Here is an 11,962-nt window from a genome sequence, read left to right on the forward strand (position 1 = left end):
ATGAAGTCAGTGCGTGCAGCTTGCATCTGTTTGCACTTTGGATGGTGGGCAGACCCTACTCAGTAAAGGAGGCCGTTGTTAAAACAAACATCAAGCAGGCACTGTGCTGCTGGCAGAGAGAGGCAGACGGCTACAGGAAAATCAATGGGAGACTTTCCAGGCTCTTAGAACTTAAACCTGTGCTGATTAAAGGCAGTTAGTGGAGGTTTCATTATTTGCGGCATGAAGGATCCAATCCTACCAGACCACAGGTCGATGCCCTGCTTGCTCTGAATTGGACACTCACAGGCACTGCAGGGAGTCCCAACTCTCACTTCCTGAGCTTTGGCTTCATTGCAGTGTCACACACACGGTAGCATATATCAGCCAAGTTCTTCGCACACATTTTTTGCAAACCTCCATTCCCCTCACAAGTTCCCTGTGCCTCTCCCTCCCATCCCTCTCTGCTTCAGGGCCTTTCTACACCCCCATCTGTGCCCTCCCCTTCACTTCAAGGCTCTGTGTTTCCCATGTCCCTTCCACCTCCATACCATTCCCTTCACTCTCCCCCCCCGACCCATGCCTGGGACTCTATGCACCCCACTCTACCACCCAACCCCCCATATCAAGAAACCCCAATTCTCACATCTGCCAGGGGCACTGTGTGCAACCCACCCCACATTCAGGGTATCAGCATTCTAAAGCTGCATTGGGAGGAAGGGCAGAGATAGGCATAGTACTACATTAGAAGATGTTAATAGCTGCCATCATCCGGCTCTTTGACCTATAAGGGCAGGGGGCTGAAGGGGCTGATTCTGCTAAAGCAACTGAACTTTTGTCATTGTTGCTTGAAAGTTTAGAACTGATCAAATGAAGTGATCCAAAGTTGTGTAATAGACAGACACAACTGATTCAAGAGTTAGATTTGGCTTCTTCTGGTAGTATACGCAGAGGGGTGGGGGAGAGAAATCACAACAGTCAGCTTTGCAGCCACAGATCTAAGGGTTACCAAAGAATTCAATGTCATCAGCTGGAGAAATGGAAGCACCACTGTCACTCAGACTTCCAGTTGCACCCCAGTGTCTTGTCAACTAGATCACACCACCACTTCCAGAATACAGACTTCAGACTGAGTTTTCTCCCTATTTATATATATATAGCTGTTCCTAGCATTACCCCTGCAGAACTTCTCTGTTCCAGACCCTACATCCTTCCCTCTTAGGTTCCTCAGGATATAACAAGTTCCACATGCTTGCATCAGTAATCACACTGCACTTTCATACTGGTTTCAAGCAGCTATCATCAGAATGACTCGAAGTGGAGACCTGAATGCACATAGATTGGCCTAGAATTTGCCACCGTGGTGCAGAGCATTTCTATGCATGCACCCAGCCTGAAAGCTGTCTATGGTGAGAAATTCTGGGTACTCCACATTTGAATAGGAAACACACAACAATTATTTTGCAACTTTTATCTGCAGTTGGGAGTTTGATTCAGAGACAGCAACTTCATTTAGGTAATGAATAAGAATGTTGCTTTAATTTCAAATGCACATGAGTCTGATCACTCATTACTGCACAGAGTTGTAGTCTGCCGGTTACTGGCATGCACAGCAGCAGGGAAAACTGAAGGCCAGGACTGCTGTCCACTGGCAGCAGGGGTGGGGGAGATTTGCCTTAAGTATTGTTCCTCAATCTTTTAGATACCAGCAGCTGGCTTGCTGCCTTTTTTAACTGTGCAAGGAAGATCCTGGGGACTGACACAGGCCCACACACTGGTTGTTAGGCAACATTAGCCTAGAGTACACGTATCCAAACACCAATATTTCTTCTTTCCCAACAAAAAGAACAGCCTCTCTTACTTTCCTTATGTTGTGCTTTACCCCTCAGCAGAAGTCCGGATGCAAAAGCTAAAACCAGCAAATTCAGTAACAACCTTTGTTGATTTCAAAGAAGGAAATTCACAAATACCAAAAATCAGCTACATTTTAAAGCCCTTCCAAATTTTTGTTCCTCTTCTCCCCAGAATAACCAGACTACACCGAAATGCATTTCAGTATCAGTATACTAACCAGACATGGGCAGATGTTGCAGGGGGAGGGACTCCACGGATGTCATCACTCTTTACCATCTCCAGCTACTTGGCGTTTGCATTGCTACATAAACAAGTACTGTGCCAACTGTCCATTCCTCCAGCAGTGGAGCCAGCAGCCGAAGAGGCAAATCTCAGCAACCCTGCAAGGTTGCTCCAGCAGCAAAAGTCTCTCTGGCAGTCTCAAAGGCAAAAGCTTTTTCAACCCATTTTTTGCATCATCCCAATCAAGTAGGAGCGCACCTGAGTGTCCTTGCTGGTTTTGCCCAAAGCTCACTTAACTCCAGGGAGTGGCACTTTTCTGCTGCAGACCTTTCCAGGGCCCACTAGCTGTTCACGCTAATGAAACTGACGCTGCCTGATACCATACCACTGAGGACACGCTGAGACTAATCACTTGTTTGTTGAAACCTTCGAAAAGGTGGGGGTAGCGAGAGGGAGGATAGGAAGGGCTCCTTAGGACAGTCACACCCAGGCAAACCCATTGCTCGCTCAAAGGAGGAGAGAGATAAAATGGAAAAAAAAAATCAAATACCTGCCATGAAACAAACTATTGGGCAACTTATTAAATGTTCAGTGGCTAACGAGCCATCACACCCACCCAGCAGGAAGGATCCATGGGTTTTCATTAAAAAGAGTTGTCAATGTTTGGCACTGGCTGCAGCGTCTGTGGAAGAAACCTACCTTCAGGAGCAGGTTGCTTCTGAGGCTGGGCTTGTACTTTTAGTTAAATGTTTCACTGGATGGCTTTTACTACTTCTGTGAAAGTGATCCCATGTTAAGGCAGCTCTGGCACACATCTGCCCACCCAGCAGCTCCAGAACCCAGTACTTCAGATATACCAGAAACATGAGTGTTTCTGTATCAGTTCAGTGACTCTCAGATCCTTGCTTCTGTCCCTTTAGTCCAGCACAGACACTGTACAAGATCAGCCTGTTCAGAACTCCCCCTCCACCCTTCTCCCAACATCCAGCCAAGGAATTTGCTGCAGCCTCCAATATATGCCATCTAGGAAAGAGCAGCAAATGTGCCAATGTCTCTGTGTCTCTCTCTTCTGGAAAAGTATTGGGGGAAAAAACAGGATGGCTGTAATAGATGCCCAGTACAGTTCCCACTAGCTCACCATGGTCAGAGAAGCTACTTTGCTCAGGGAACACAAAGACTTCCACATCAAGCCTCACATACTGTGATGGTGCAGCCCCCACACAAAGTTGAGTCCAGCCTACTCCCCCTTGGTAGGGTTGCACCCCATGGCTCATTGCCCCCCCTTGGTAATGTCTAGGGGTCCCCTTTGTTCTCCTGTGTGATTTCATTGCAGTCTGGACACCAGTGTCCCTTGGGGGTGTGGAATCAGCATGAGGAATGTAACTTTCTCCCTCACCCAGAACCACGGGTTCATACAAATACTCTGACTGGTCAGAAGTGTACTGCTCCCTCCCCAGTGATGGGGAAAAGGAAAAATGCAAAGCTCGGGAAGAAAAGAAAGTCAAGGAAACTGCATGAGTTCATAGAGCATCAATGGAATTCTGCAGTGCACTGAAATTCCCATTGGGAAGCCTATAGGGAGGGGCTCCCTATTGCAAAAACACAGACTCTTACTTTCAGCATTTGAATAGTCCTATGAAAGTCAGCAGAACTACTCTTTATTGTTTGCATTACCAAAGAGCACAGGAGCCCTAGTGATGGCCCAGTGTTCCCTTGTGCTAGGGGCTGCACAACTGTTTGAAGTTAAGTGGGAACCTGCCTGTTCGCAAACCCAGGGCCTGTGCACACCATAAGTTGCTATGATTACAGTGAAGGGAATTTTACACAAGAAAATTCCAGTGGCTGTTGAGAACAATTTTCTCAAAGGGCATGAAATGAGACCAAACCATACATTTGAGATTCTACACGGATGAGGTGAAGACATCTGTTGCCCCTCCACATACGCATGCCCTGGGACTCTGTTCTAAAAAAAGAGAAAGGGACACTCCCACGTCAAGGAAATCTTGTACCTAAACTATTTGAATTGAAAAGAGATCAGCCTTTAATGTCAGCTGCACAAAGGGCAGCCAAAACATTTATGAAACTTGACAAATTAAATCAATTTTAATGTACAATTCTCAGTACTTGTTGGAGGCTATGGGGATGTGAACAAACATATTGTTTTCGTTGCTGCTGTTTTGTTTAAAAAGCAACATACATATAGCGTTCATGTACTGTTGTGGAGCAACCTTGACCTTCCATGGGCTTCCCATGCAGAAAGGGGTGATTGAATGCACCTGGTGATTGGGTCCCTCGTTAATCAAAGGAGCAAGGTTCTCTCCCTCAAACCAGTCAGGCCTAGTGGCATGCAGAGGCAATAGCAGCAAGCCTCACACTGAGTCTCTGGGCTGTGTGGAAATTGGAATGCCCATTTCATAGCAAATTCCATGTTTTTGAAATTTGTTTTAATTCCAAAAGGAATGAAATGTTAAATTTTGACATTTCCCATTAAATGAGATTTTGGGGGAGGTGGGGAGAGATCATTGAAGAGAGACCATTTCATCACAATAAAACCATTTCATTTCTATGTTACCTTTATAAAAACTTTTACAGAATGAAAACTTTGTTAAAGATTCCAGCATGTGATGTTTTGATATTTTAAAACAAAGTTTCTTCTAAACCAGCCCATTCCCACAGGCTCCTCCCACACAGCCCCTTCTTGCCAGAGGCAGCACATCAGCACCTCACCCCAGTATCTTCTCACACAGCTCCTCAAGAAGGCTACCTCAGAGTCCAATGGTACTTAAAACTCTTTAGTGCTTACACTCAAGCCCCTGCCCCACCCACCTGAGTCTGGAGACCCCAGTTGCTCTTATCAGAGCAGATTTCAGTTCCTTTCCTCCATTCAGGTGCCATTCTTGACCCATGAAGTACTTACCTACAGCTGCCCCCTGAGCCCAGCTGCAGCCTGTCAGGCATCAGCCTGGTGTGGAACTCCTGATGGCTCCAAGCTAGAGTCTCCCTGGCTCTCACTCTGGACCTCTTTAATTCCCACACCCAACACAGGTCTAGTGGGCAGTGTTCCCTGTAAGCTGGGTGCTTGTGCGGCCGCTCAGGAGAGATTCCAATGCCCCCAGCTGACCAGCCGTGCGCTCACAGCTGGGGTTATGTTTCTATTGGTGGTGCACACTCTCACATGCCTTGGGGCACATATTCCCCCTGCGTATGGATGGAAAAAATTAGAGGGAACACTGCTAGCGGGGCAGGGCTAACTAGACTAGACTGGCTGACCCAAGGCCTCCTAGCCCTTCCAGGGACAGGACAACACTGTTATGCAGCAGCACTCTGATTTAGATGAATAGGCATTTTCTGATGGGAAAATGTTCCACTGGGAGACGTTCAGTCAGCTGTAATTGCTCATTACACTATGCTGCCTTCACAGACTCCTGGTTACTGGGCAACATGTCAAGTGGGATCGGCCGGGAAGGAACGGAGCAGGTAACATCTTCTGCCAGAATAACTGAGGACCAGAGCAAGTGCTAGGGAGCTAGAGGCCCTGATGACATTCACCCTGTTTCATACTTCCAGTAAAAGCAAGGCTGCTCCCTGACACACACGGTCTCTCAAGCTCTGCCTGCAGCACTGCTAGAGATGGGGGCCGCCAAACCCTCCCTCACCCTAATCCCGAGGAACCCAGAACCAAAGTGCCCTCTTCTGGAGCCATAGCTGTATTCAAAAAAATTAGAAACAGCTCATTTACATGGGTCTGACAACTGATGAAATCTGCAGCCCCACTTAGCTGTAGTGAGGAGCAGTGCCAGACAAACTGGAGACAGATGGGAATAAGCAGAGAGAAAGAAGGAAGGGGACTCTCCTCTCCACTTACCCCAGACTTCTCTGAAGAGTCAATCTGTCATTTTGCATAGAGAAATCTGGCTCTAACTGTCAACTCTCCCATTACAGAAGGGACCTGCACTATGCCAGAGAACCCAAGAGTTACATAGAGGAGTCACCAGGCTCTGCACACGGTTTTTAGTTCAACTATGTTGTCCCTTCTTTACTGTTCAGCACCAGACTCCCAGGGACTCTAGATGGAGCTAATTAAACATGGGGCCTTTGCCGCTAATTAAACATGGGGCTTTTGCCACCCCCCTCCCCTCTCCAGCTTTCTACTCTGGGTATCCACAGAGCTGACTTTCAGTCACCTGTTCCTCTCCTCTTTGCCTGCAACAGAGCTTCTAAGTTGCTGGTTTTCCCTCACGTGGTTCAGGTGTTAATCCAACAGAGGCAGTATGGCATTTCACAGCTCTGCGTTCTTCTCATCAGGAGGGCCACCTCCGCCCACTGACTTCTTGCTTCATGCTTACGCAAAATAAAACTGACACTGCCACAAATTATCTTTATTTGGCAACTGAATGGCAATAAAGAAACTCTTATTCTTCAGATCACAACCTGAAGGCCAACAATTTTTGGTAAAAACTCATTTGCCAAAAAAGCCATTTTCTATTTCAATAAAGTATGTTATTTCCTTTAACTATAGCTTTAAAGCAGTTTTGTTTGACCAGCTCTTAGGAGTCATTGCAGAGGAGGCCTAATTCAAAGCCTGGCTCCCGGCGTACATGCACATCAACCTGGTACTTTCTGGAAGTTCAGCCATCTTCCCTTTTCTGCCCTTAAAAGGTTGGAGCCTTCGGCTGCTTCCTGCCTGGCACCCACAATCAAAACTAGGAAGCATTTGGCCTTTGATTCACAATGAGCTGGCTGCAGGGAAATTGACGTGACAATGACATTTGTCAAAATCAAAACCACCATGTAATTCTTCTGCAATCACTGTATATCTTCCCCTTCATCTAGGTCTTGGTCATTTACTCCTGTGGCAGCTCTGTTCACCTCAGTTCTCACTCCAGAAGGAACTTACACTCCCAACACATATCATGGCAGCAAATGTGTGTTTTAAAAACACAATGTTAAGCCACACACACGCACTGCAGGACCAGAACAGTAGCCTTCTTGGTATGCTGAGCAGTCCTCACACTGACATTTTCACTAAGTTATTCATGTTCTTGTACTTCCTGAGCATTTCTTCCACTTATCAATACAGCACCATTGCTTGGGGGTGGCCCAAGCAGCTTGCTGCAGGCTTGGGATAGGTGTATTCTTCCAAGTCTGTCCCACACTCTTCCCTGTGAAGGTTTTCACTAAGCAGGTACCACTGTACCTCAGCATGTCAATAGATATGCCAGATTCTAGTCTGTCCTCTCCCTCAAGCACCTCCTGGATGCTTCAGCTTGCCATCTCATATTCCACAGCCGAACATTACCAGCCTGATTTGCCAGTCTATCTGCACTTTGTATGGTCATTGACCACAGTGCAAAGTGGGTGTAAGCCTTTGGTTGTCATAGCTGCAGTGGTGGCTTATACACACCTAGTGCAGGAAGGACTGAGGGTAGCACTTACCCTGTCTCACTAGGAGAGACTTCTTTACTTAGCCTTTATCATTACAAGGAAAAATCCCCAAGAAAGGCTCACAGTTGAAGATAAAAATCTATAGCTATGGCTTTTGGCACCCAACCAGAGATCTTCAGTTGTGGGACAACATTGGGCTCTCTGGGACCTCCGTTTGAGTGAATCAACTTTCTGATATTTTTCTAAAGGAAACAAGAAGTTGCCTCATGCAATAGTAACAATAGATTGATTATTCCATTACGACCACTGCCTGAGGCAAGAACTCTTTCACGTTTCTATTCTGCACTGCGATTTAAAACTTCTCCAGGTGCTTTAATGGCTTCATCTTTGTCTCGGTGAGCTCAGGCAAGAGGAAACACTCTTCTCTGTCTTGTGATTGTTTTGGCCCCCATGCATTTTTCACATAATGGTACAGCTATGCTGGATGCACCTACAAATAATGATATCTCCATTTCAATTGGACCCTGGGGCACTGGGCAGTTCTTTCTGGAAACTGCTACTGGCAGACTGCACCACTTGCCCTCCGAGTTGGCATAACCTCCAAGATTCTATGTACCATGTAGCCTTTAAACAGGTCTTTCATTCAGTTATCCTTCCTTGGCTGACTTCTTGCCAGACCCTGTTTCCCTCTCAAATATTAATTATTAGCAGTAAATACTTAACTTATGGTAGTGCTCAAAGATTCAGAGGAGGAGCAAGACCCCATTGTGCTGCAAAAACATAGAAGAGGAAATCCCTGTCCTGGAGGATTTACAAAATCAAAGGTGCAAACCAGTGAAGGATGGAGGTTGTGGATACAATATATAAGCAAAAACAGTAGCAGACATTTTGGACTGAAAGGAATTTTGTGGTCAGATAACCCAGGCCCCTGCTCTAAGGCAGCACCAAAACACACTTCGCTCATCCCTGACTGCTAGTTATCTAACCTGTTTTTAAAAAAGCACCAAATGATGGGATTCCACCATCTCCCTGGGAACCCCATTCCAGAACTTGATTATCCTTACAGTTTGAAAGGTTTTCCAACTATCTAACTTCAGTCTACCGTGCCACAGGTTAAACTCACTCCTTCTTGGCCTACCTCCAGTGGCTATGGAAATCATTCCATCACTGTTGTCTTTATAAACAGCTCTTGACATGGTTGAGGACATATTAGGTCCCATTCCCCTCCCACTGCCTGTCCTCTCCTTCAGCTTTCTTTACTCAGGATGGAACATGCCCAGGTTTGTAAATCTTTTATAACTCTCATCATTTTTGTTGCTCTCCTCTGGAGTCTCTCTGCTTTGCCCTTATCTTCCTTAAACTGCAGCTTCTACACCTGGATGCAGAATTGCAGCAAACATTCCACCAGTGCCTAGGAGAGCAGAGCAGCTCCCGCATATCTCACCAATGGCATTCCCATTATACACCCCGGAATTATACTTTTGCACAACTGTGCTGGCTGATATTCAATCTGTGACCCACTCTAACTCCCAGCTCCCTTTCCATAGTACCACTACCTGGCCAGTCATTCCCTGTTTGGTAGTTATGCAGCTGACATTTTTTCTTCTGAACTGGAGTTCTTTGTGAGTTTTGTTTTGTTTTTTATGCTGAATTTCATCTTGTTGATTTCAGACAATCTTACCAATTTGTCAAGATCATTTTGAAGTCTAAGCCTGTCTTCCAAAATGCTTGCCACCCTGCCACTTTGGAGTAATCTGAGAAATTTAATCACCCTCTATCTCCCATGATCTGAGTCACTAATGAAAATACTGGTAAATAGTGGACACAGGAAAGAGCCCTCTGGCCCCCATTAGCTGCATCCTCCCAGTCAGACAGTAACATTGACAGAAACGGTTTGGACTGTGCTCCTTCAACCATTATACACCTTCTTTATAGTCATTTCATCTAGGCTGCATTTCCCTCATTTGCTGCTGAGAATATCATCTAGGACTGCATGCAAAGGCTCACTAAAAACCAAGGTACACCACAGCTATGGCTTCCCACTTATGCAGTTGGTCATTAACCCAATCAAATAAGGAAAGTGGGTTGACTTGGCTAAACTTATTCTTGATAAACCCAGATTGGCTATTACTTATTGTCCTCCTATTTCCTAGGAGTTCACAATCGGATAGTATGTTGAGTTATTAATTCAAATTCACTTCCCCCAGGCAAACAAGATACTCCAAACAACCACAAACCACCCAAGGTCCTGATCCTGTCACAAGTACTATGCAGGCAGGGTACCACTTCCTGGTTCCCACTGAAGAATCAGGGCCCACGTGCACACAGTCTTGGGGCAGTTTGTCCCTAGAACATCAGGTATCCCTAAGGCTACCTCCGCACTAGAAATACCTCTCTACAGAAGTTACTGTGGGAACAGATGTCCCGACATAACTTCTGTCAACAGATGGCGTTGAGGCTTTAAAGTAGATCCATCTCTTGATCCGCTCTGTCGACAAAAGAGACCCCGGGCGCGCCTACGCAGCTTTATTGTTAACAGTTAGTGTCGACAACACGCATTGTGTGTGCAGACCCCCTGCCAAAACTCTCTAGCGTAGACGCGGCCCTGAGGCACTAGAGCAACCGGGACTCTTGTTACCAGAGCGACTCACCCTGAACTAGCGGCAAGCCCGGGAGCGAAGCCCGGCTCCCACGCTAGCCCCGCCAACCGCCCTCTCCCCTGCGGCTCACAGCTCCGAAGCCGCCCTTGGGTCCTCGCCGGCTGCGCTGGAGGAGGAGCGGGGCCGAGCTGGTACCGCTCCTGCCCCGTGCGCAGCGCCCGGCCGGCCAGGGCAGGGCTGGGAGAGCGGATCCCCGCCCGCCGCCGGGCGGCACCAGGGGTCGCGAGCCAGGCTACCCCGCCGGCCGGCTCTGCGCTGCGGCCGCGCCGGGCTGGCCGCTCTCCCCTCGCTCGGGCGCGCAGCCAGCGCCGCAGCAGGCCGCCTGGCCAGGGACCCCGGTGTCCGGCCGGGGCAGCCCCCGCACTGCCAGGCTCCCGGAGTGTGGGGGGGCGAGGGCCGAGCGGGGGTCGGACCCTCTGAGCCGGGGCCGCCCGCGCGCTGCAAGTTTCTCCCAACTCGCCGGTAGCTCCGGCGCGGGGCTGCCCCGGGAGATGCCGCTGCCCAGCGCGGGGCCCGGCCGCGGCGGCAGCGGCCCCGCAAAGTTTCCCCGCGGGGCTGCTGGCTCCGGCGATTGGCGCCTCCGCGTCCCATTGTAAACCCCGCATCGCTCTCCCGGGCCGGACAGCGCCCCGGGGCGCTCCTCCCGCGGCGGCGGAGACCCTCCTGCCGCAGGGCCCGGCTGCGCGCAACAAGTGTCCCCGGGCCGGATCCCGCCGGGCGGCGGCGGCGGCTGTACAACTTTGCTTACCTGAGGCCCGGGAGCGCCCCGCGCGGGGCCCCGCCGCTCCCTCCTCCGGGCTGGCGAGTCCCTGGCAAGCGGTGGACGGGGCAGGGCGAGATCCGGCATCAGCTCCCGCCGGGCGCCCGGCCGCGCCGCTGCCAGCCCCGCTCCATCGCCCGGCGCTGCGCCGCGCTCCTGGGGCGGCCACGCGGCGTGGTTCAGCACCAGGCGACGCCCTCAGGGGCCAGCGCTGCCCGGGCGAGTCCCGCTGCCTGCTCCGCCCCAGGCCAGGGCGTCAGCCGGCAACTTCAGCCTCTTGCCGCCACCGCCGCCTAGAGCAGCTCCCCGGGGCGTTGTGCTGCGCTGCGCGCTTCCCCGGGACAGTGCCACGGGGGGTGGGGCCGGCGCCCCGGCCGGGAAACAACGGGAGGCAGCGGAGCCGGGTAGGAGAGACGCGGGCAGCCCAGCTGCTGCTGCTCACTTTGCACAGCAGCGGCGGCGGCGCCTCCTTGCCAGGTGATGAATATTTCAGCGCTGCCCTCGGCTGATGTCACGGCCCCCGCTGCGGCGGCGAGCCCGGCTCCCCCGGGAGCGTGGCAGCCGCTGGGGCTGTGGGCTGGCAGCTCACCGCTGCTCCCCCACCCCCGGCAAGGAGCAGCGGGGGGGAGGGTGCAATAAGGCCGCTGGCTGGAAGCGATCGCCCCGGTGCAGCGCGCAGCCCGGAGCCGCAGGCAGGTCCCCGAGCGACGCGCGCGGCGAAGCGATGCGCTTCCAGCGCTGGACCTCCTGCCCACGGCCGGGAGGGAGCGCGGGCTGCAAACCCCCGCTGAGCCGGGGCAATCACCCGGGACAGGCCGCCGCCCGGCCGCCAGGGTGCGCAGTTTCCGGGAGCGCCACGTGTGTGACAGCCCAGCTCCCTCGCGGCGCTCCTCGGGGGCCCGGCCCTGCTCCCGCGCAGCCTAAGCCTAAACCTCGGGCCCTGGCCTAACCCCGAGCTGCCCCGGCCTCAGTCAGCCGAGTAGCAGCGGGAGCGGGCCTTGAGTTGTGGAGCCTGGCACAGCCAAAGCGGCCAGCGGCTTCTTGGCAAGAGCCTCGGGATCGGCTGCCGGCGCCTCGCTCGGCATTCGAAACAGAAACCCCC

The 11,962-nt window shown here is 50.9% G+C and overlaps 1 protein-coding gene across 1 annotated transcript in view; it reads right to left on the reverse strand.

Moving 5' to 3' along the window:
* CDH23 (cadherin related 23) overlaps nt 1–10,939 on the reverse strand; it is a 549,671-nt gene extending 538,732 nt beyond the window's left edge. Inside the window, exon 1 of the mRNA XM_074999481.1 lies at nt 10,849–10,939. The gene's annotated coding sequence lies outside the window, so the exon portion shown is untranslated. The remainder of the gene's footprint in view (nt 1–10,848) is intronic.
* Nucleotides 10,940–11,962: the final 1,023 nt, after the last annotated feature.

Source organism: Carettochelys insculpta, chromosome 7 (assembly GCF_033958435.1).
Source record: "Carettochelys insculpta isolate YL-2023 chromosome 7, ASM3395843v1, whole genome shotgun sequence".
Classification (NCBI taxonomy): Eukaryota; Metazoa; Chordata; order Testudines; family Carettochelyidae; genus Carettochelys; species Carettochelys insculpta.